Here is a 24,588-nt window from a genome sequence, read left to right as displayed (position 1 = left end):
TTGAGCATTCAGTCTTAGGAACAGGGGTCTCCAGAGTTATGTTGTCCAACGCCAAGGTCGCTATCCACAACAACATATCCCTTCCATTGTAGCTGAGAACTGCATAGTGGTCACTGCTGTGACTTATCAGGCCCTTCAGTGTCTCTTCCTTTGTGACTACATGAAACTGTACCCCTTGTGGCTAGCTCTAGTCAGCACTATTGATATGTGGGTAAAGTACTTCTTTGTTGAGGTGCCGCCTGCTTCTCAGGGTGCTTAGTAGAATCCCAGCCATCACGGAGCCTGGTACTATCTAGAGATCCAGACTTGGACTTGGAACATAGCCTCTGCAAATGCAAGCAAGAGGATTCTATTTTTGTTTTTTTTTTTTCCTGAACTCTGGTCAAATGAGGTGATTTTCTTTGTGCTTACTGGCCAGAATAATGTTTGTGTTTTAAATTTCAAGTACTTACCATGCTCTGACATATGCCTATAAATATGTCACTCTTTCATACTGATCACAAAAGCTACAGGTGCCTGATGCATCATTAGGAGTCTACTGCAACATGTTACTGTATTGAGAATCGCCAAGAGCAATGAAGGCTGGTGAATAAATGAATGGACATGTGAGCAAATGTTAACAGTGCTCTCTATTTCCCGGACTTTCCTATCTGCAGGAGCACTGCTTAGACCATTCAATTCCCCACAATTGGAAATTGTTTATTATTCTTACTGAGAAACAGTGAGACATGGTCTCATTCTGAAGCCAAGGCTGACCTGGATTTCATAGTGATCCTCCTGCCTCAGCTCCCCACATATTAGGACTACTTGTATAAGCCACTATGCCCAGCCTATTATTCTAATTCCTACACTAGGAGAAATGGAGTCTCAAAGAAGAAGGCAGCTTATCGACAGTTTCAGCTAACTAGAATAGCCAGCCATTTATACCCAGCTGTGCAATTCTAAAGTCTGAGAACCAGCCCCATCCCACCACCTCCAGCCCCACACCAGTCCATGATTCTGACAACTGTGATCAAAACAGTCTTTCCTTGCTATTTTTCATGACTCTCTTCCAAGCCAAAAAATAGCCATCTTAGAGAATTAGGCTGTTCCTGATTCTCAAGGGTCGTCCCAGCTGAGTTGATGGGCTGTTTCATTCTCTCTTGGAAGGTCCAGGAAGGGTCATGAGACCCTCACCTGCATACCCAGCTGCTCACACCTGGTGTATGCACCTCTGCCTTGGGTAGGGCATAAGCAGGGAAGACTTGGATGGGGGTGAAATCCATCTATACAATTAGAGGGAAGCCCCCACCCCTGTAAGTAAAGATAAAAGGGGGCTAGAGAGAGATGGCTCAATGGTGAAGAGCACCGACTGCTCTTCCAGAGGTCCTGAGTTCAAATCCCAGCAACCATATGATGACTCACAACCATCTGTAATGGGATCAGATATCCTCTTCTGGTATGTCTAAAGTGTGTCTACAGTGTACTTATATACAATAAATAAATCTAAAAAAGAAAAAAAACGATAAGGCTTTTTTGGAGAATAGTCACAGCCCTATAAGTAAGTCCTCATGTACACAGGCACTGTAACAACAAACTCATTGGTTCCCTAGAGTGAATTTTGAAGGAATTGTGCTTCAGTGTGTCATCGGGGCCTTAGGAGAAGGACAGGAGGACATTGCTTATGTCCTCTAGAAAGGAACTTCATCACCTCTCCCTTATTCATCTCCAGCCCCTGTAATCACCTCCTGATCTCCTCATCATCCTAGTGTATCTACTTCATCTGGAACTCAGTGCTGAAGCTCCCATGACCAGAACACCCAAACCTGCAAATGTCAAACCAACCGAATGTATGCATTCTGTAAGCAGCCTGAACTCTCGTGACCCCCTGCTCCACAGTTTGAGTGAAACGCCAGTGTCTGGTCTGTGCACTGAAGACAAATGCTACAGCGTTAAGACAGCTCTCTCCTGTTGTGCCTCCTATTGCATTCCATACTTTTCTGTTGCTATGATTCAAAACAAGGCCAACTCATCGACAGAAGGGTTTCTCTGGGCTTCTGGTTCCTGAGGGGATAAGAGTCTATCATGATGGGGCATCCGGCCAGTGAGCAGCAGGTCTGTTGGCTGGAACGGCAGTGAGGCAGTGAGCCCACACCTCAAACTGAAAGTACAAAGTAGAGGAAGCTAACTCAAAATGGTGTGAATTGTCTGAGACCTCAAAGCCTGCCCACAGTGACACACTCCCTCCAGCAAGGCCACGCCTCCCAACCTTCCACCAACAGCCACCAAATGCGGATCATGTCTGAGATTTGTGGAAACATCTCACGCAAACTACCACACTTATGAGAGAAGGCAGATTATCTCCCTTTAAGAACATGCATACATTAAAAAAAAAAGCAGTGTCCTGTTTTCACTTTAAATATACTGAGGACAGAGAAGCATAAAGTGCTCTCATCTGTTATACCCCAAAGTGCTCTGTCTGCATACTGCCCCTACCACTTTCAGGGAGGACATCCGGTTGATTATCTAGACATCTCGCTGACTCTTTGTTTCACAATAGCCCAGAACACTGAGGCAGAGGCCTATTAAATGATATAAATGTCTCTGATCACCGAAAACTCACTCCTGGCATCTCAGATCTCACTCTGTTCGTTAGAGGCCTGGAATGCTGTAGAAGCCAGAAAGACTTTCCAGAACTCATTTATAACATCCATACATCCAAGCCACATCACATAAGCCACGACACAGAAGGCAAGAGGCACACCACGTGATTTCTTTCTCCACGATGGCTCATTCGGGTGGCCATGCCAGCTTTTCTTAGTGAGTGACATTGGGTGTCAAGAGTACAGATTCTGCAAAGGGTATTTTTGTCTCTGCTGGATGAAAGGGAGGGAAAAGAGCTTTCAAAAACTGGGAGCGTGGAGCTAAATGACATGGTTGGAGAGTGGCAGTGCAGAAGAAAACAATGGCCTCGGTACAGCAAGACTGAGCTCTGGCAATCCCAGTCTCTTGTCTGTCTTTATATAGTCTAAGAAACCCCAGTGACTTCTCTATGTTTTAGTTGTCTGGGAAAGAAAAGTCAAAAGGCGCATCGGTTCATACCATATGACAATTTTCTGAAGGCTGACTTTCAATGTCTAGAAGTAAAGTGTTACTGGAATTCGGGGCTAGAGGTATAGCTAAATGGTGGATCGCTTGCATGGAATGCCCAGAAAACAAAAGCAGAATGAGACTCATGTGTTTATGTCTGGTCAGTGACTGCTACCATGCTGCTATGGTGGAGCCGAACAGCCTTGACACACCTGACAGCCCACAGAGCCTAAAATATTTACCAGCAGGCTTTTCAAGGAAAATTTATTAACCTCTGCACTAGATTATCCACCTTAAATGCTACCTATGGAAATTACACTAGCCAGGGTCCCCCCCCCCCCCCCGGCATCCAAGGTTGGAAGAGGGTACCAAGGTCAGAAGTGAAAGTGTATGAGAGTACCATATAAGGATAAAAGTCTGGGCCTTTGCCTCAGCTCCAGGCTGATTCTTAACTATGACGTTCTGTCTTTTTAAAACCTAAGCCCACAAAAAGCACATGTCAGAGCCATACCCTGCCTCCCCACTAACCAACCCCGTGTAACTCCCAAGAATGTCTGAGATGAGTTTCCCTGGGGATTATCAGTACTTAGGAGAGCAGCATCACAGTGTCATATCCCAGCACAGATTGTCTGACTAGTTCTTAGAACACTGTTGAGTTCTGGGAGAGGATGCCTCCCCTGAACCGCTCACCTTCTGTTCAGTGTCAGCGCTAACCTGGTTTTTAAGGAAGACTGGAGACAACTGAATAGTCATTTGTAAAACACCCTTCAGAGGCCAGCACAATGTCCAGGTGGTCCCTGCTGCCTCCCTGTGTGAGAGAGGTAGAAAAGGCAGAGGCCGCCCTTCATGGGCATCATAGCCACCTGTGATAACTGAGTCAAGACACTGAGAAGCACTGAGGAATGAGATGAAAAACGTAGACAAGGGCCTCTGTCCCACAGAGCGCTATCATCCCACACACACCCCCACAGCTCACGAAGTGCACCTGTCAAGGGTACTCTGGACTGTGTGCCGTCTCGCTTGGTAAGTCCTAAGAAGTCATACTCTCCCATGAAGTATTAATGAAAAGACTCAGAGGGAAAAAATAAAACAGACTGACCACGGTATTGCTTTGAGTGACCAGAAACTACAAACGGTGTATTTTAAATTATTTTTAGCTGTATGTATATAGACATGCTTTAGTTACGCTTCTGTTACTGTGAAAAGACACTAGAGCCAAGGCGACTTATAAAAGAAAGCACTTAGTTTGGGGTTCAGGGTTCCAGAGGGCAATAGAGTCAGCCTATGGCCATCATGGTAGGGAAACATAGTGGCAGGTAGGTGTGGTACTGGTACAATAGGTAAGAGCCCACACACTGAGACGACAACCATCACGAAGAGAGAAAAGCAGGGGAGAGTGGGCATCTAACTGGGAATGGTGTGGGCTTTTGAAACCTCACTCCAATCCCCCACGCCCCAGTGACACACCTCCTGGCCACACAACCCAATCTTTTCCAAACTGTCCCACCAACTGCAGACCAGGCACTCAAATGTATGAGCCTGTGGGGGCCATTATCACTCAACCCACCACAGGGAATCATGTGCATACCCGCTGGCTCGTGGAGGCCAGCAGAGGGATTAAAACCTTTAGAACTGGAGCTATATAATGTGAGCCAAACCAAAATATATATATATATTTTTTTTTTGGTCCTTTTTTTCGGAGCTGGGGACCGAACCCAGGGCCTTGCGCTTCCTAGGCAAGCGCTCTACCACTGAGCTAAATCCCCAACCCCAAATGATATATTTTTATGGTAAAGAAATTGATTGAGTATTCCTAATAATGCTATGCAGTAACTATAGTTAGCTCGTGTGTATATAGGCTAATTATAGTTATAATTATATACATATAATTATATGCATATGTGTGTATATACATAAATATATATACCTCATAGAAGAGTACAGATAGTTATAACTGATCATAAAAGGAAAGTCAAAATATAAACGTTGTGTGCAATACTGGTAAGAGATTAAACCCTGAAGTGTAGAGAAAGAACTCAGAAGTGTTTACATACTTCAGTGGTTGTGAGACAGGATGTGGTCTGATCCAGGTAGTCGCTGGGCTAAGGATGACCCAAAACTCCTTGCTGAAGGCTCCATGTCCCCAGTGCTGAGATTACAGGCGCCACAGCCACCTCATAGATTATAATTAATACAAAAGAATAGCAACACTAGCCAGACTTATGAGATGCCTCTGGTGACCAGTCCCTGACCGAAATGCCTGGTTCACAGTGACATTAGCCTTCACTGTACTCCAGAGACCACTCCACTGTTCTTCCCATTCACACAGGAAGACAGCTTCACAGGCCCACCAGGACCCTACCCAAGCTCCCACGGCCATTGTGCTAGGGTTTGCAGCCAGCCACACTGTTCCAGAATTCAGGCTTTCGCCCGCTACATTTCCAAATGACATCGAATTATAAAGTGATTTTTTTGTTGTTGTTGTTTCTTTAAATGACTGAATTTTCTAGATTTTCTATGCCTCACAACTTCACAGTTAAAAACACATATAAAATAAGAACGATAACCAAGTGTTGTACTAGTATAGCTCAGTTCATGCTTACTAAACAGCTGTAGGGCCCTTCTGCACATGGCAGCTCTAATAGGAACGTTTTTCTCAATGGCTTCTGAGAGCAACCATGCTTGCCCCAGCCTTCTAGCGGCACCTGTGGCTCTCTGACTGAAAGAAGGCTGAGCGTCCTTCTGCTGAGAATCCCTCTAACACCTGGGTCCAGGAGCTTACAGATAGAGAAGTGATGGCAGTGAACGCTTAGCAACAATCACAGGGCAGAGCCATCAGCCCTCATCAGCGAGGCCTCCAGACCTCCACAAAGACACCTTTCCATCTGTCTTCTTTCCAGAAAGCCCTATTCCTGGTTCTAGTAACTGTTAGTGTTCAGGGCCAGCTGGCTTGTTAGGTAACACTGATAAAACCAATGTCACTAATAGAATCTGGTCATGTTCACATTCTTTTTCACCAGGGTCGTGTGTGTGTGTGTGTGTGTGTGTGTGTGTGTGTGTGTGTGTGTGTAAGTGTCACCTTGCTACACTCATCACCTGGCATCTACAAAGTTGGTAGGTGTAGGAATAAAATCCTAGACCACAAAGTTCCCTGGCACACACCCCCAGCTCCTGTCCTAAGAATAAACCATGCCTTTGCTACTAAGCTTGGCCCAAGGCTAAGAATCCAGTGTCATTGCCACAAAAGGCTTCCTTATCCCAAGGTAACAGACATTTCAGCTTTGATTTTCCAGCAATTAAACAAATAGATCACGTAGGCATAATAATAAGATCCTTATTAAACAGCCTACTGCCTTGGCTTCCAGAATCATTGTTCCCCATTCAGCCGACTCCAGGAAGCCTTCAAGGGGAGAATATGAACTCTGGGGAAAGCTGTCTTAGACTTGAGGGTGGGTCTTCCTACTTAAGGCCTATATAAGCTGGAGCAGATCATTGTATCCCCCCAGGACTCCTTATTCCCTTTGAATGGAACCAACTAAAAACAAAAACTTTCCCGTGTGACTCATGGTATCAACAGGATCAAAGGAGACCACATATACTGAGTGATTTTAAAAAAATAAATCCTTTTATAAAAGATTCCAGAATTTTAGTTTGCATCCTTAGAAATTCAGCTCTCATAGTAAATGACACCAGGGATTGCCTACAACAGCAAGCCAGAGAGCACAAGTATCCAAGCACATGAAATAAGTTTAACGCATAGGAAAATAAATAAGTAAAATTAAGCAAAAGTATTCGATGCTTCCTATGCCAGAAAAGGAGGTAGGGACTAAACAAAGCTGGCAGTATTAAAATGCAGGTTGCGTATTAGTCAGCGTGGGTTCAGATCTCGCTTTGCAACTAGAAGGGCATGCAGCCTACAGCTGCTGTAGAACAGTCTCCTGACCCACAGTAAAGAGGCGACCACGTGCAGCTGTGGGAGGACTGTGGGAGCTAACGTCTGCTCTCAGCTTTCGCCTGGCCATATTGTGAACACCCAGTAAATGATAGCTAGCAAAGACTGTGAAGAAAACCGTGACCAATGCAGCCGGCACCACAAAGAGCCACATTGTTCTGATTCATGGTTGGAACAGCCAGTCTGGAGAGTGATACAGCAAGGAGGGCCCTCTTTCCAGAGCTTCTAGATGTCGTGCATGCAGAATTTTCACAGTGGGAATTCAGAATCAAAACCGTTTAACAGAAGCAGAACTTTCTCTTTTTTTCCTTTTCTTTTTTTTTTTTATCTTTATGAACTTGAGTATTTCTTATTTACATTTCGATTGTTATTCCCCTTCCCGGTTTCTGGGCCAACATCCCCTAACCCCTACCCCTCCTCTTCTATATGGGTGTTCCCCTCCCCATCCTCCCCCCATTGCCACTCTCCCCCCAACAATCACGTTCACTAGGTGTTCAGTCTTGGCAGGACCAAGGGCTTCTCCTTCCACTAGTGAAGCAGAACTTTCTATATCTCTGAGGTTCTATTTCCCATCTTGTGGAGTCTGGTATGGGGCACCTATTATAAGCTACTGGTACAACACTAGCATTCAGATTTGATACTGGGGCATGGATTTGATATCACTTTTTAAAAAATATTATGTAATTTATGTGAACATAAAATATGAGAATTAATTACATGATTCTCTAAATCCTGTCCAGTTCTAAAACCCTTTGATGGCAACATCTTTAGAATAGATTATAATACAAAGACTTCCTATAAAGGGTTCTAATCTAGACACTCTAAGTAGTTTCCATAAACTATAAAATTGGACCTGCATACTATGCAAATGTGCATGTAAGCATCTGTCGTAGTCAGCCTCAGTTGTCAACATGACACACCCAGGAAGAGGTAACCTCGGTTGAGGAATTGCTTTCATTGGATTGACTTTTGGACAATTCTGTGGCATTGTTCTGATTGCTAATTGATGTACTCCTACCGTGAGTGGGAACATTCACACGTCTCTGGGCCTGGGCCACTGATTGTGAACCAGGAGTGAGCAAGCAAGCAGACAGCATCTTCCATGGACTCTGTTTCAGCTCCTGCCTCCAGGTTGCTTCCTTGAACTCCTGCCCTGGCTTCCCACAATGAAGGACTGTAATCTGAAAGCTGAAATAAACCCTTTCCTCCCCACATTACTTCGGGCTTATCACAGCAACAGAAAGAAAGCAGCATCCCTCTAGGAAAAGCAGGGCTCTGCTTAGGTTTAGGAATGATATTGACAAAATGAAAGGCACAGAGGGTCAGCCACCGCCATGGCTTCAGTTATTACCTACCTTCTCTCTCTACCTCTACCTCCCCAGTTATTATCCTGCCTCCTTTTGTGAGAGATTTTGTCTCTCATGCCCTCCATGCCATTCCCCACATCACTTTGCAATCCCACCTCAGGACTCAGAGCAGCCTGGTCTGCACAAAAATGCCTCGACTCCCCTACCTCCAGGACTACAGTAACAGAGAGCCAGGTTCTTGCTTTTTCACATCTCCCTAGGGGCATAGAGGACCCGGCACACAGTATGAGCTCAGGAAACATATGGGACACTAATATTTGATGAGAGGACTGTAAAATAGATAAGGAGAGTCCATTAAGAAACCAATACTAACCATTCTTTGGCAAAAAAAAAAATCTACAATATTAAAATTTAAAAAAAAAGTCATGGTCATGGTGGTTTGTCCCTTTAATCCCAGCACAGAGGAGGCAGAGGCGGAAGGATCTCTAAATTTGGGCTAGCCTGGTCTACATAGTGAGTTCCAGGATATCTAGGGCTATGGGGAAGGGAGAAAATAAGAGTAGTAGTAATAGAAATATAGTGTGGACAAAAACCACATTGGGCCCCAAATTTGAAACCAGGCTACAACTGGCAATCCCAACTCTGTGCAATGACACCTCGTATGAAACAATATTCAGGTGTCGTCTGTTTGAGTATAGTCAGTAGGCAATAAAAAGCTCAAAGAAATAGACTGTAAGATGCTCCCAATGTTGGAATTAGTGAACATATACTTTAAAGCTCATAAACATCTCTTAAGCAATTAAGAGGGAAAAGTCTTGAAAAAGAAATAGGGAGGTAGAGGGAGAAGGGGAGGTTCTAGAATTGAAAGTAAAACATAGGAAATGAAAACTTTTGTTAAACACACTTGAGGACAGAGTAGGGAGCTGGTTGTAGTGGTGGTGGTAGTGGGGATCGGCGCCTGTAATCTCTTAGGTGAGCACTTTCTAGTGCTGCAATGCTCTAATGCAGTTCCTCATGTTGTAGGGGGTCACAACCCACAGCTTGAGAACCACCTACTTAGAAGGACAGGATAGGAGGATCATTTGTTCAAGGCTCATGTAGGCTAGACAGCAAGGTCCTGTCTTGAAAACTACAAGAACAAATTAGTAAGCTTTAGGACATCAATTTACACCACCAAGCAGAGTGAGTGAGTGTCCCTTAGGTTCCAGAGGGCTTGGAGGTCAAGCTAAAGAGTGTGAACTTTTGACCAAACTCTTTGTATAACTGCTTGTAGAGTTTGGTCCTTGCCCTGACACACCAATGACAAAATACAAGGATCATCAGATTCCCAAAGAGCTGTTCCTACAGTAGGTTATTCTGACAAGGAGATTGTCCCATGGACAGCACAGCCTTTGGTGCTATAGTTCTCTACCTGTGGGTCATTGACCCCTTTGGGGGGTCAAAGGACCTTTTCACAGGGTTCACCTAAGATCATCAGAAAGTACAGACATTTACATTAACATTCATAACAGTAGCAAAATTACAATTAAGCAGCAACAAAATAACGGTATGGTTTGGTTTGGAGGTCACCACAACATGAGGAATTGAGTCAAAGGGTCGTAGCATCAGGAAGCTTGAGAACCATTGCTTTAGTGTTTATTTCAAAAGCCAGAATCCCACCTGAAGGCACCTGAAAAAAATTTCAAGGCAGTTTTTCAGCATCTAACTCTCTCCAATAAATGTGGACGTAGGACCCAGTAATAGTCTGTGGTAGCTCATAAATGCATAAAAATGCTCAGTGAGGTCCGGCGAGTTGCCGGAGAACACAGCTAAGTGCTGACTAAACAGGGAGGATGAGAGGTCAGATGATGAATCTACAGACAGAAAAAACCCCACAGCAAGCACTTGGAAGAAAACCTGCTACTTAATTACAAATAGAACCGGCTGCAGAGCAGGCAAAGGCACTGTTCACTAAGCCTGACGACCAGAGTTCCATCCTGAGGACCCAAACGATAGAAAGGGAGAACTGTGGCCTCCACATGCACTCCAGGACGTGCACCCACACACATAAATAAATGTAACTAGAAAAGCTAAAGGTGGCTGGCTAGTGCATCATTTCATGGGTCTCAGTGACAAAGAAAACTACCATTAGCTGTTGGTCCAACTTCTAGCATGGCTGTGATTTATGAAACACTCTAATAAATGTAGCCTCATCTCCTCTGTGTGGACATACCAATCACTGAGCAAATCCAGTCAGTGGGCAGGCTGGTGCGCTTCTGTGCTTAGTTAGACTGAGTGGACAGCCAGGTTTCAACATTCCTCACAGCAGCCGAGGGTACACACCTTCACCCGCTGGATCACAGACACATGGTTCCTACCTTCTTCTCTAGGCCCTTCCCATTAAAAAGAAGACACTCTCTGCTTGCTACTTTTCCCAGAGTCTCAGCTCCAATGGCAGCTCCCTGATAACTAGGAAAAGAAAAAAGGCATTTGCTATAGGCATAGTATGAATGAGAGGGTCTAGGCAGGCCGGGCTTGGTAGAAAGCACCTGCTGTTAGCCAAGCACTTGGGATGCAGGGAACATGGAGGCATTGAGAGTGAGAGCCTGTGTTGAGTGAGACAGAGTGGGGGGGAGGGGAGGGAGAGGGAGAGATGCTTTGTAAGCAAACAGGCCTGGATAAATGACACTCGCCTTCCTTATTCCCTATATGATGGACCAATTATAATCTGCTTAGGTCTCAGTTTTTCCAACTGCAAATTGGAAACATATGGCATCCTCCAGTCATGCCTGGATCTAATGAAAAGATAAATATGAACCTATCCATCACCTAAAAGTCATCACACACAATTCCTGCTTACCTACCTAATCCTGTGTGCGAAAAGGGTGTGAGTGTGGGGGAGGGGTAGCAGACAAAAAAGGAAAACCAAAACCACAAGGAAAGGAAAGAAATGAAAACATAGAGCCCATCACATCCTTCATCCTTTTGGGGATGGGGGAGGGGAGGGTCCCTTGGCTTTGTGTGACTATTGCAAAGAGGAAGCCTAAAATATCTTCCCCATGGAGTTCTTCACAGGGTAAATCTGTCATACATAAAAGGCACACTGTCTGCGACATTTACAGCCCAGCCAAGGGTACCTTGAGGTGCACCTGAGTGTGGCAGTGCTGGCTGGACCAGACAATACTCAGAGAGTTCACCACCTAGGATACAGGAGGCTATCATGGCTATCAAGGCTTTTATGTAGTGTGGATTTGAGGAGTAGAGAGGCCACACCCTCAGGAAATGGTCCTGAAGAAGGAATCCTCCTGTGCGCCTCATCCTGCCAGCCCCCTTACCAATCAAAGGGATCTCTCTCCCTGCTCCTACCGCCAGCAAGCTGAGCTGGCTGTCTTCCTTGTTTAATTATGCTCGAATAACCCCGACAAGGCTGGCTGAGCCTAGCTGTAAATCATGACAGTGGAAATCCTAAAATAAAAGCAAGATTAACGACCTGACCTCAATCTTGACATGAAGGTCCATTAATTGGAAATCATGGCCTTAATTGAATTCTAGGCATAGCATCGCCATCTGGATTAAATTTTCTGAAGCCGATTTTCTCACCTTTATCAAGATAACTGACGTGTGCCAAAGACAACTTAGCCCAATACTGAGTTCTGCAGAGAAAGATAGGTAATTGATTACTTCCCTGGCATGCTAGTTACCCAACCGTCACATCAGTCTGAAGTCACACTTTGAAGAGGCCATTCTGTTTTTCTTCATGCTCAACCATGTGATGTGCAACCTTTCTGAACCTCTGCTTTGAGAACAGGTATTAAAAGAATGAAAACACACCACACACACACACACACACACACACACACACACACACACACAGTGCTCAATAAGTTATCCCCCATATTAACTTTTTCTTTAAATCATCAGCTACCATTACCAAAATCAGGGGTGGGGGCAAGAGCAATGTGACCTTTTCGGTACATGCTGCAACCTGACTGAGTACAGAAATGATGCCACAAATGAAATAGAAAAATCTTCCACACCCAACACCTCCTTGAGATCCAGGCTGTATCTGTCTCTGCTTGACCTTTGACTTGATTCCAGTATCTCTTCTGTTTCCTGCAGTCTACCAGTGAGCTTGGGACAGAGAAATGGATACAAACACAGAGGGCTGGGTAAACGGAGGAAGGCTGGAGCCTAGGGATGATGAGTCACATATATAACGTGCTGTCTACAGCACACACTGCAGCCCAGAAATCACAGTGGTTCTTCACAGAATCAGGCAAATTGAGCATGTACTCGAGGCACGAGAGGTGAGACTAGGAAACTCAGTGGTTCTGAGCCCTAAGAGGCTGTAAGAACAAACTGACCTTCAGAGGAGACAGGAAACCACTGCAAAAGGTATGAGATGACTGGGCTGAAGGCTTTAAGGCAAGTGAATAAGCAAGAGAAGCCCTGATGCGTATAAAGCATCCAGCATTACACTTCCCAGTCTGGGCAGTCGGAAGGATTTCACATTGACCCGAACAGAGCCTGTCAAGAAACCAAAAGCTCTAACTCAGCTTCCCTCCTTCCTTCTTTCTTTTCCTTCTTTCTTTCTGTCTTCCTTTGTTTCTTTCTTTTCTCCTGTGAGTATATATTTTTCTGTGGCCTATGTGCAACTGTGTGCACTTGCATGAGAAGACCATAGAGGACACTGGGTATCTTTCCCAATCATCCTCTTCTGTTGTTCATCTTTCTCATTACATCCATTACCTATTTATTTACTTATGGGAGGTGGGAATGTATGTGTTACATCGCACATGAAGAGGTCAGAGGACAACTTACAAAGTCAGTTCTCTCCTTCCACCATGTAGGACCTGAAGATCAAACAAGTCTTCAGACTTAGAGACAAACACCATTATCTGCTGAGCCTTCTCATCTGCCCTGCCTTGGTCTTTTGAAACAGGATCCCTTATTGAACTTGAAGCTTGTTGATTGGCTAGCCTGGCTGGCCAGTGAGCTCTAGGGATGCCCTGTCTCCACATCTTGTAGAACTCAAGGTTACAGACATGTGACACTGAGCCTGGTTTTTACATAGGGGCTGAAGATGTGAACTCGGTTTCTTCTGTCTGCATAGTAGACACTTTATCAACTGAGCTATCTTCCTAGCCCCTCAATTCATTTCAAACCAGCTGCAATCACACTGAAGTATAACTGTGTGCTAGCAACAGTGGCCATTGTCTATTAACCACACTCTCAGTGCATCCCAACCACAGGCCTACATCCATTATCCAAGACAGTTTTCAGGTTAAGCTTTAGCATTCCCTTTTAAAGAAGGAGAACCAGGTTGAGCTGCTATAACAAAATGCCATAATCCAGGGTTCTACAAACAAAAGAATTATATTTCTCTCAGTTCTGGAGGCTGGAAAGTCTAAGATCAGGTGAGAGCATATTGAAAGACAGTGGGAGCCTTTCCCTGTGCCCTCACACAGTGAACGAGTCCTCTAGAGTCTCTTTCTTGAAAAAAGATGTGTATTTATATATTATATAGTATAATATATACATATATATTATATATGGGGGGTTATTTCACCTTCACCTATGTCTGTGCGCCACAAGCATGCTGTTCCCTCAAAGGCCAGAAGAGGGAATCAGATCCCCTAAGGCTGGATTTACAGATGCCTAGAAGCCATTATATGGGTGCTGGAAATATGAACCCAGAACCTCTGGAAGAGAAGCCAGTGCTCTTAACCACTGAGCCATCTCTGGCCCTGAGAAGCCAATTCTACAACTCTGTTATCATGAGCCAATCACCTCCACATGTCCATCACCACATCCTAACAGTTTCAACAGACAACTTTGGGTCAGGGAGCACAAATATTTAGTTCCTAGCAAGCAGGACCTAAAATGCAGGTCACACACCCTAATCTCTTCTCCATGATGTCTTATTCAAAAGCCTGATCTCTGCTCATGGCATTGCTGCTTCCCATGTATTTGTTAAAGGCCTAAAACGCAAAGGGAAATGAGCAAGCCCAGAAGGTCTGCCAGCAAGTAGAGAGGCAGACACAGCCTGGCGTGAGAGATCTAAGAATATTTTCAAGGCCAGACACCTAGCATCGGGGGAGCTGATGAGCATCAACACAAATTAATGAAAACTACAGCTATGACTTTAATAGGCAGGAGAAGAAGGGGCTCTAATCATGTACCCTCCTTCAGATTCACAAATGGATGGGGGCAGGGCAGGATGGTTTTCCTAGATGAGTTCCTTTCGCTGCCTAGGCCTGTCTACCTCCTCACCCCCTAAAACACACACACACACACACACACACACACACACACACACACACACCACACAGCACAGCACAGCACATTGCCTTTAGGGTCAGCATCTATTCAGACTTTTAGTCTCACGTTCACCAGATACAACCATGAAGGTTGTCAGTGTGTAAGCCGTACATAGGTGGTTAAGTGCAAGGACCCAGAGAGCAAGCTGCAGTGTACAACCCCCTCTCCCTACAGAACCATTCTGCAAGCTCTGGAGACTTCTCCGTGTCACATCTCTTTGAGGGAGAAAAGCACACTGGCACTGACAAACCCAAGGTCAAAGCCATCTTAAAGAAGGTGACTGTGACTGAAAAGATTCCTACGTCATTAGAGGAATCTGGTCTCCCTCTGTGTTACCTTTAGATCCCAGGTAACATGACCAGGATTCACAGGCTCTGAGATTTCAAAGGCCAGCACTGACAGCCACAATAGGGGTCTGAGTACAAAGTAGACAGCAGGCAAGGTTGAAAGCTGTGCCTTTCCATCGTGCACAGTGTCCTCTGTGAAGAATGGCAAGCGAGGGTTGCCAGTCACTTTGTAAGGCTCAGTGCCCTTCAACAGGAGGAAGCCATATTTCTCCAGAACCTCTGTGCACACTGAAGGAAGGTGACACAGCAGCTCTTATAATCAGGTGTCAGTCCTATTCAATGCCTGGACCAAGCCTATGTGTGAATATGACCATACACAGTCAAGCATGGTAGCCCTGGGAAGCTAACCCTCCCTGCACTCCTGCTATGTGTCAGGTAGGACAGGAAGCTGTATGCATCTTCCTTTACACAGCAAAGGTCATACCACTCCTTCTTTATAGGTATGAAGACTAAGCTCAGGGGGACTATAGAGCCTGGCTGAGGCCTGCAAGCAAAAGAGCAAAGAGTTGCCAGTCAAGGATCACATCTGACTCCAGATGACCAGACTTTAAGGAAGTCAGGCCACTGGGTCCAAATAGCCAGAGTAAATAGCTAAACAGAGCGAGGGATGGGGGTGCCCTGTAACCTCAGCATTCAAGAGTCTGAGGCAGAAGGGGCTCAGTGGAGGCTGTATAGAAAGTGCAAGAGCAACCTGAACTACACAGTGAGATTTTGTTTCTAAATAAAGTGTATGTGGGGTGTGTGTGTGTGTGTGTGTGTGTGTGTGTGTGTGTGTGTGTGTATACATAGTGTGTGTGTGTATACATAGTGTGTGTGTGTATGGGGTGTGGTATATATGTATGGTGTGGTATGTGTGTGTGTGTGTTTGTGTGTGGGGGGGTATGGTGCATGTGCGTGTGTGTGTTTTTCCTGAATTAGAACCTCTACAGATGAGGCTCAGTGTCAGCTGCTGATGGCCAGGGAAGCATGGTCACACAGCCTCAGCTCTCATCCTCCTTTAGCAAGAAGAGCCAGCCCTAAATGAAGGTCCAGTGGGAAGCAGAGAGACGGAGGACTTCCCATCTATTCAGCACTTTCCATCGCCACATTGATTAAACCACATTTAATCCGTACTAGACCCTGCCGAGGCAGATCTCATGTCTGATACTGAGGAGGAAGTTGAGGTCTAGTAAAGTTAAATTATTAGATAAAGTCGGCACGTCTAAGCAATATAGGGTCAGAACAGATCCAGGTCCGCCCAGCTCTAAAGCACACACTTTTACTCTCATACAGTTTGGCAGAGAGAAGTGAACAGGCCTTACCGTAGTCAGCAGCTATGTTTGGATGGATGCAGAGAAGACTGTGCACAAGATGAACCACAGAGCAGAAATGGCTGCATAGGGAGGTGCTCATCTTTCCCTTCACCAGCTCTTGGGTTTTAGATCCTGGACAAGGAGCTGAGGCGCCTATTTAATATGCCAAAACTGACCTGGCCTCCAGGCTCTCCCAGAATCCCTCAGTCCCTGCCTATTACAGGACATGGCTGGCATATCCCTCTGTCTACCCTGAACTTTCCAGACCGGAGACCGGGCTCTGGAAAGGCTCTTCATTATACAATCCAGACATGCTGTGCTCTTTCTCCCCCCACCCTTCCCTCCCTCCCTCCCTCTCTGCATTTCTCTTCCACTGCATGTACATGTTCTTTCTTTCTTTCTCCACCCCTTCTCCTCTGCATGGCAACTTCCTTGACCTCCTCGTGTGGTATCAGTGAACCTGCCCAAGAGCTGCCCTCAATAAACCTGCCTTTATATACTTTGTAATTTGGCTTGAATTGGCTTATTTTGTCCACAGAGAAAACCTATTACCAGCGACCATCACTATTCTGATAGAAGTCTGGCCTCACCAAGCACAAGGCCAGCACAATTTTATAGCCCCAGACTTCCAACACTTCCTCATTAGACCCCTCCCAGGCCTGACACTGTGGGTATCCACACTCTGACCCTTGAGGGTAATGCACAGATCCAAATCCCAAATGCACAGGTATAAGCAAATGACTCTTTGGACGGGAAAGGGTACCTAAATGTTTGCCTACCAATATGCCCCTGACCCCTAGTAAAGCTGTAAGTCTCAAACTATATAGCCCAAAGGAAATGTGGTTTAACTACAGTGCAAGCATGGATAGAGACATTACCGAAGTGCATGCAGTGTTGCTTTGACTTGCCACGAATTGCAGCATTGTCTGTAGAACAAGGACATTTATGACTCCACCATGGGTTTTTTTCTCTCTGCTTGGGAGGCCCTGGTGAGGACTATTATATAATGGGTTGGCCAGCTGCAAGTGCCTTCTGTCCGTTCTCTGCACTTGGTGTTGACCTCAGCTGACTGCCTGCTGACTGACCTCTGCCCAGTGGCCCTGCTTGCAACCTTGAACCACAAACATCTTGCCTGTAGCTCCTGGAAGATGGGTGGGATGAATGCAGTGCCAAATGCAAAGTGTGTGCACAGCAGCCAGACAGGCAAATGTGCTCTGCTCCACCCCACGTGACTGGGAGCGCTTGGGACTCAGTCAGGACTGAACAGCCTGGGCATCAGACAGTGTGTGCCCAGATCTACTCAGCACTTGGCTAGCTGTCTGCTGCTGCTGCTGCTGCTGCTGCTGCTGCTGCTGCTGCTGCTGCTGCTGCTGCTGCTGCTGCTATTCCCTCTCCTTCTCCTCCTCTTCCTCCTCCCCTTCCTCTTCTTCCTCCTTCTTGTCTTCTTGTTGAAATGGGACTTTTCCTCGAATAATATATCCTGATTATGGTTTTCCTTCCCTCTACTCCTCCCAGTTCCTCCCTACCCCCTCCCGTCCAGATCCACCCCCTTTCTATCTCTTATTAGAAAACAAACAGGCTTCTAAAAGATAATAATAGTAATAAACTAAAAACAAAATCTAACACATTGAAATTAGACAAAACAAACAAAAGGAGAAGAGCCCCCAAAAGGCATGGGAAACAGAGACCCACTAGTTCTTACACTCAAGAATCCCATATGAACACAAACATGGAAGCCATAATATACATGCAAAGGACCTATAGAGTAAAAGAAAGAATAACACACACATGCACATGCGCGCGCGCGCACACACACACACACACACACACACACACACACACATTTTTTAAATAAAAAGTCCTGACATGACATTATAAGGCAAGGAGCCTCCAAATATGCACTTGGGTTTGTTTTCTGCTGACCATCTCTGGCTGAGCATGTGGCTTACCCTTAGTGATTAAGTGGTTATTATTGTAGGTTGCTTCTGAGTTAGGGATGGGGGCATGCATCCGTTTCTTATTTTAGCTAGCTGTTTCTTTAGATAAACTGGGTAAACCTTTCTGGGCTGAAATTACATGGCCTGAAAGATGGGATAATACCATCTACCTCAAGAAGAATCAGAGGTAAGTACATGTCAATGAAACTAGTGCTGGCTGGAAAGGCAGCTCGGTGGGTTAAGTAATGGCTATACATCCTGAAGACCTGAGTGCTGAGCTCCATCCTCAGAACCCATATAACAAAAGTCATGTTAGTGACACGTCGTGTAATGCCAGTTCTGGGGAGGTGGAAGACTTGTCTATTGAATGGGCACTGAGCTAAGAAAAGAGCCTGTCTCAAAAAACACGTGGATGTTTCCTGAAGAATCACATCCAAGGTGGACCATTGGCCTCTACATCTGTGTGCACATGCATCTGCACACATGTGTGCTTACATAAGTACACATGCACACACATACATACACTTACAAAGAAGAAGAAGAACCCACTGTTGAAGCTGCCTGTTATTCATTTGTGTGTATCACTGAGCCCCTCCAGTGGCGAGACTCTGTGGGAGGCAGTGGGAAAACAGAAGGAGAAGGCATGGCTGCTGCTTTCAAGCTTTGCATAATCTACTCAATGAGAAACATAAACACGAAGGTGCATGCGCCCGTTAGGAAGGATAGCGCTTGTGCACAGGGTATCCGAGGAGCTCAGCCGTGGGCATCTGAGGACAAGGGCCTCTGAATAGAGATTGCAAGGATGGAGAGTCAGGCCAGGCTGTTCCATTCTCTCAGTCAGTCAGTACATAGTGCTAGGACTCAACCTTGATCCTATCCTCATATCTGGTATCCAACATTTCAGAAAATACTGCCTGTTTCACCCTGAAGTGCTAGCCACAATCCAACTCTATACAGACTTCTCCATTATCTAAAAGGAAGCGAGGAGATGGGAGCTGACATGTTTACATCGTGAAAAGACATTCTCTAACTAAAAGGAGTCATTTGTAAGATAGGGAAGAGGGTAGGGAGACCGCTATAAGCCAGATTTCTTTTAATACAATTGTTATACAAATTATAATCTGGAAATGCATACCGTAATCATTCTACATCATTATAAATGTAAGTTTTAAAGTAACTCCCCAAAATACAAGCAACATGAGACAAAGGAACTCAGTAAGTACATGTGGATGATAGAACTACGCAGAGAAACAATCTCAAATGACTTGACTAAATAATTTGCTAAAGAGAAATCCACTGACCCCTCCCAAAGAGTATGAAGAACTTTAAACCATCCTGAGTTGAACTGCTAATGTATTCTATAGCTGTGCATTATTGCATACAAAGATAAGTAACTAAGTAGCTATAATCAAGACGGGATATGAGGCATAAAAGAAAACTACATCATTAGGAATCCATGAGGTATTTCATCTTGTAAAAAGTTATTTGTAGTGCTGTCCTCTAAAAAGCCTAGATACTGCAGCCCAGGAGCAGTGAGCATCCCTCCTTGGAGACTAAGACCTCAAAACTCCACCTCCCTCTAAAAGGAACAAGGGCTCTTTGAAAACACGGTTCATCCTCAGAGACATGGAGCAGCTACCTAAGTCAGGAAGCACTGCAATGAAGTTAGGAGCCAACAGGAAGGGCTCCCACTGACCGAGGATGAGTCCCTTTAGTATCAACAAAGTGTTAGCTGAGGTTGAATAAAAAAGGCGTTATGTTTTAAAACATGGGTCCATAGTAATAGTAAGATAAAGAAACTCTCAGTTACCACTGGGAAAGACATGGGAATTTGTGTGTTTTGTTTTGTTTTGTTTTGTTAAATTTTGAAAATGTAAAAAAAAAAAAAAAACCAAGCTTTTCCCCTGCTAATTTTATAATTTTGTTTAAAAAAAAAACTGCTCAAATATCTGATGAAGAAGAATTTCTCCTCATTGAAATTCCGTCTGTTCTAGCTTTGTTTCTGTTGCTGGGATAAAATACCCCAACAAACAACAGCCTGGGGAGCCAAGGTTTATTTTAGTTCACAATTGTGGAAGTCACAGAGGGAGCTTGAGAGAGCTGGTTACCTCTCATTCATAGTCAAGGGCAGAGAGATGTGAATACAAGCATGCCCGCTTGCTTGCTTACGGTTCAGCACCATTTCTCCACCCTTACAGTTCAGGACCCCCACCCCTGCCTAGGGAATGAAGCCACCTACAGTGGGCTGGGTCTTTCTATAGCAATTACCTTAAGACAATCTCCAACAGACATGCCATAGGCCAGTGCAAAGGTGGGAGTGATCCTTGAGAAAGAATCCTTAAGAACTGAAGACCTGCTCTTGAGTAGTAGTGAGCCACATCTCTGAGGACTCTTGGTCAGGGAAGCTCCGGAAGCTCCCACAACAGTGCAAGCTATAACCACTGCTATTGGCTACCTACTAGACTGGTGAAAATATTGCTATAGACACCACACTCTGGTTGCAAGACATAGAGAAAAAAAAACAAACAAACAAGATGAAACTGAGCTAGAAGCTCCCTGCCTACTGACTAGCACCAGAAATTGCTACACAGGCTGTCTTAATCAATCTTACTTCCTTGTAGATCCCATAAGGCCCACTGCTGACTAGCTACGAAAGAAGATCAATTGGTGTGATAGTGGTTAGGGTGTTATAGCGGCAAGCAAATGCCTTATGAATGGATTTCAGACCTGCTCAACAGAAGAGAAAACACATCTGCTACAGTAAGTATGCTCAGTCAAAAGCCTATGGCTGGGGAAGTCACAGACATGAGGGAGAACTGCTACTGCTGCTGCTTTGTCTGTCAAACTGTCAGATGAATATTTTTGTGTATGCCCACAATGCTGTTACAAACTTTGGTCTGAGGTTCGTCTTTGCAGTGGACAGCAGTTACAGCAGAAACTCATAACTGATCAAAGCGCTGAGAGTAAATGATTGTTGAAAGCTAAACTGAATCTGTGTAACCCCTTCCCTGGCTCAGACACTATCACAGAAGAGGAGGCAGAGTGGAAGGGCAGAGTGGTGTGGAAGGCTTTCTTCAGGGCACCATGTGGCCATTGCATTCCTCACCTCTCAGCAGCTGTGACATCAGCAAAGATCTGCACAGGATTGGGTCTGTCGGAGGGAGGGAGAGGGATCAGGAGGACTCATCATTCCCTGGGGGTATAACACTGTGAATGATGGAGAGAGGCATTTTCTTCCATTGTATAGCTACTGATAAGGGGCTCCTGAAAGATAACCCATGCTCCTGTAGGGGAGGGGGAAGAGGAGGGAGGGAGAGAAAAAGAGAAATGGTGAGGGGGAGGATAAATGACAATGGGAAGAAGAGTAGAAGGAAGGGGAACACCAGGAATTGGGAACACAAGAAAAGGACTATGGGGTGAACAAGATTAAAGCATGTTATATACATGTTTGAAATGTCTTAATGGAATCCATTCTATATTTAACTAGTATATGCTAATGACTTTTTTTAATTAAGCCCTGTAAAGACAGTGAACCTACAGCAGATAAGGCTATGGGACAAGACTAGGAAAATACAAGGAAACCCAAGACTTACATTTTCCCATCCCATGTTCACAAAAAATCCAAATCCCAATTCACCTTTCTCTTGTATGCTACATACTCAGTATGAGCTAGAACCCCCGCTCAAGTCATTCCCCTCTCCACACCTCCTCCCACTTAGAATCTTATTCCAAGCCCTCTCTATGTTTATAGGCACAGTCTAGGCCATTCCACTCTACCTATGACCTCCCAACTAGAGTCTTAGTCTCTGCCATCTCCATCCCTAATGTCTAACAAGCTCTCTGACCTCTGTGCCTGCCCTGGACCCCTCCACATGGAAGCTGCAGTCACACACATCACACATCTTATTCCCAGGAAACCCAAGAGTTTATCATCCTTTAGCCCTTTGCTCTCCCAGGAAACCTCATGGAAATGTCCCCTTAGCTTACACTCTCCCTTTCTCCTATAACAGTGGTTCTCAACCTATGGGTCGTGGCTACTTTGGGGCTCAAATGACCCTTTCATGGGTCATTTATCAGTTTTCATGGGTTGCACATCAGTTATCCTGCATATAAGATATTTACATTATGATTTATAACAGTAGTAAAGTTATAGTTATGAAGTAGTAACAAAATAATTTTATGCTCGGGTTTACCACAACATGAGGGACTGTATTATTAAAGGGTGGTAGCATTAGAAAGGTTGAGAACCGCCAAGCTAGAAACTTTCACTTGCTCAAGTGTTCTCCACAGTGGCAGGGGCATCTTGCAGCATTCTCTGCAGCAATGGTTCTCCATGTAGCATGGCTTACATTCTGTGCTTTGCCCAGAAAAGGCATAAAAGAACACACTCTGCGGCCTTGTAAGAGGCTGTCAAGTCTAATGGGTTGTGTAGCCTGTATTCTAGTTACACTGCCAAATGTGGTTATATCTAATATTTATAGTCTTCATGTCTGCCTTAAATATTTTGTGAGTATAATAGTGTTCTGGAAATTTCCTTTGCTTTTGACATGGTTTTGCTATTGTGTTCTCTAAAGATGTGATAGTTACATACCCTAATAACAAAATTATCACATTTCTCTCAATTATGCTGTCTGAGAAACTGTGTTGGTAGGATGACTTGGTAATTTTGTATAATGGTTTTGGCTATTTTTCTTCATAAGGTTACCTCTCATTTTAAAAGATCATAGCAAACAATCCACAATTGTTTTCTAGGCTCTGCCTTTGACGTGATATACACAGGCACAAGAGAACACTGGAGACTAAAGCTTGAAGGTTTACATTAAATAATCCCAAGGTGTTCTGGTTTGTGGGACATTCTGAAAAGGCTGAGGATGGAACAAAATTTCTGTTTTTCCCTCTAGAATGTTTAAAATAATACCCACGGAAGAAATGGTCCTAAGTCATCATTCTGACAATGTCACAACACTGTTCTGTTTCTCAAAAGTACCAACCACCTGCATCTGGGTGGGACTATTAACCGCATCACCTGTTATACTGTGACCTTGGGCCACCCTTGGGAACCTGATCTCCTCCTCAAACAAACATAGTCATAAACTGCTCATGCAACAGCTAGAAAATTGATGGGAAATGATGCCCATTCTTTTATTGTGGCCACTGCCAAACAGTAACACAATGAGAAAACAATGCTCTCCCAAGCTTCAGCGTTCTACCTGAGAGTCTCCTCACCCTTCCCAGCTGGTATTTTCATTGTACTGGGAAACACATCAAAAGGCTCTCTGCTGAGCCCCTACAAGGAACAAGTCCAGAATGTACTTTTAAATTCCTACCACTAATTTTAGGCTTGGGTTCTTTTTGCTTGTTTTTAAAGAGCCTGTTGGTTTGTTAAAATCCTTAATAAGAACAGCTGAGTTAACATTAGATTAAAACTCCAAGTGCCCAAACTGAAACAATGTCCCAATCTGCTAGTTATTGATGGCCAACAGCCAGCCGTGCACATCTGTGAGCCTGCAGCATTGTAAATGAAAGAATCCGTCCTTGTTTTCAGAACAGCTCAGCTCCTCTGTCAACAAAACACTCCAAGTTTTCTATAGATTCTAGGTTTAGAATTCTGATGGGATCATTTAATTTCCAACCCATTAACTCTTCCAATGGCTTTTGAGTGGAAACAAGAACCCAAATATTTTTACAAAACATTACCAATATTGAAATTACAACACAGTTTTCTTATAATCAGAGACCCTAGAGGCCCCAAAAAGAAGCCCCAAAGGACTGTGGTTGAGTCAACCACCTCCAGGTAAAGGTGAAAGAGCACAGCACTTCATCAAGGCAGCTCATGACCATTCTTCCACCTACATCCAAAGTAGAACTTGACAAGTGTGGTATCATTGACTCTCAGTTTCGCTGAAGCTTTCCCAAAACTGATGCTTAGAAGTGAACAGCGCCGAGGGCAGTGGCAGTTGGCGAGGTAACTCAGCTCCTGTTCTGTAACAGTGAGCTCTAAAATCCAAGTCTCAAACTCCCACTGAGTTACTTGTCTTTTTCCCATCTCCTTCAGGAATCCGTGTTTGCTATTTCTTTCAGCGACCTCTTCCTGGCTTTTTGCATGGTTAAATCCTTCCTGACCTACAACAGATCCCCTGTAAATATCACCACTCCCAAAAGGGCAATGCTTTACACACACACACACACACACACACACACACACACACACACACACACACCAGTTATCCAGACGTTTGTTATTCTGCAACATCTAGCTTCTCTGGACTACCTAATCCTATTTGGGTTGGAAAAATTAGTTTACATAGAGGTGTGTTTTCCTCAAAGAGTATTCCATTCTTGATTTTAGATTCATAACCCATCTACCATGCTGGTAAAACAAAC

General features: G+C 44.6%; 1 protein-coding gene and 1 long non-coding RNA gene across 6 annotated transcripts in view; one reads left to right on the top strand and one right to left on the bottom strand.

Moving 5' to 3' along the window:
- The window catches only part of Dnajc6 (DnaJ heat shock protein family (Hsp40) member C6), a 166,244-nt gene that overhangs the window by 62,056 nt on the left and 79,600 nt on the right, over positions 1-24,588 (bottom strand). The window lies entirely within an intron of this gene.
- LOC120102936 (uncharacterized) lies at positions 161-23,471 on the top strand. The gene is made up of 3 exons (XR_005504914.2): positions 161-4,092; positions 20,826-20,964; positions 22,957-23,471. It is a non-coding gene; the product is annotated as an uncharacterized LOC120102936 (long non-coding RNA).

The sequence above is a fragment of the Rattus norvegicus genome, chromosome 5 (genome assembly GCF_036323735.1).
Source record: "Rattus norvegicus strain BN/NHsdMcwi chromosome 5, GRCr8, whole genome shotgun sequence".
In the NCBI taxonomy this organism is placed as follows: domain Eukaryota; kingdom Metazoa; phylum Chordata; class Mammalia; order Rodentia; family Muridae; genus Rattus; species Rattus norvegicus.
This window is presented reverse-complemented; position numbering and strand designations above follow the sequence as displayed.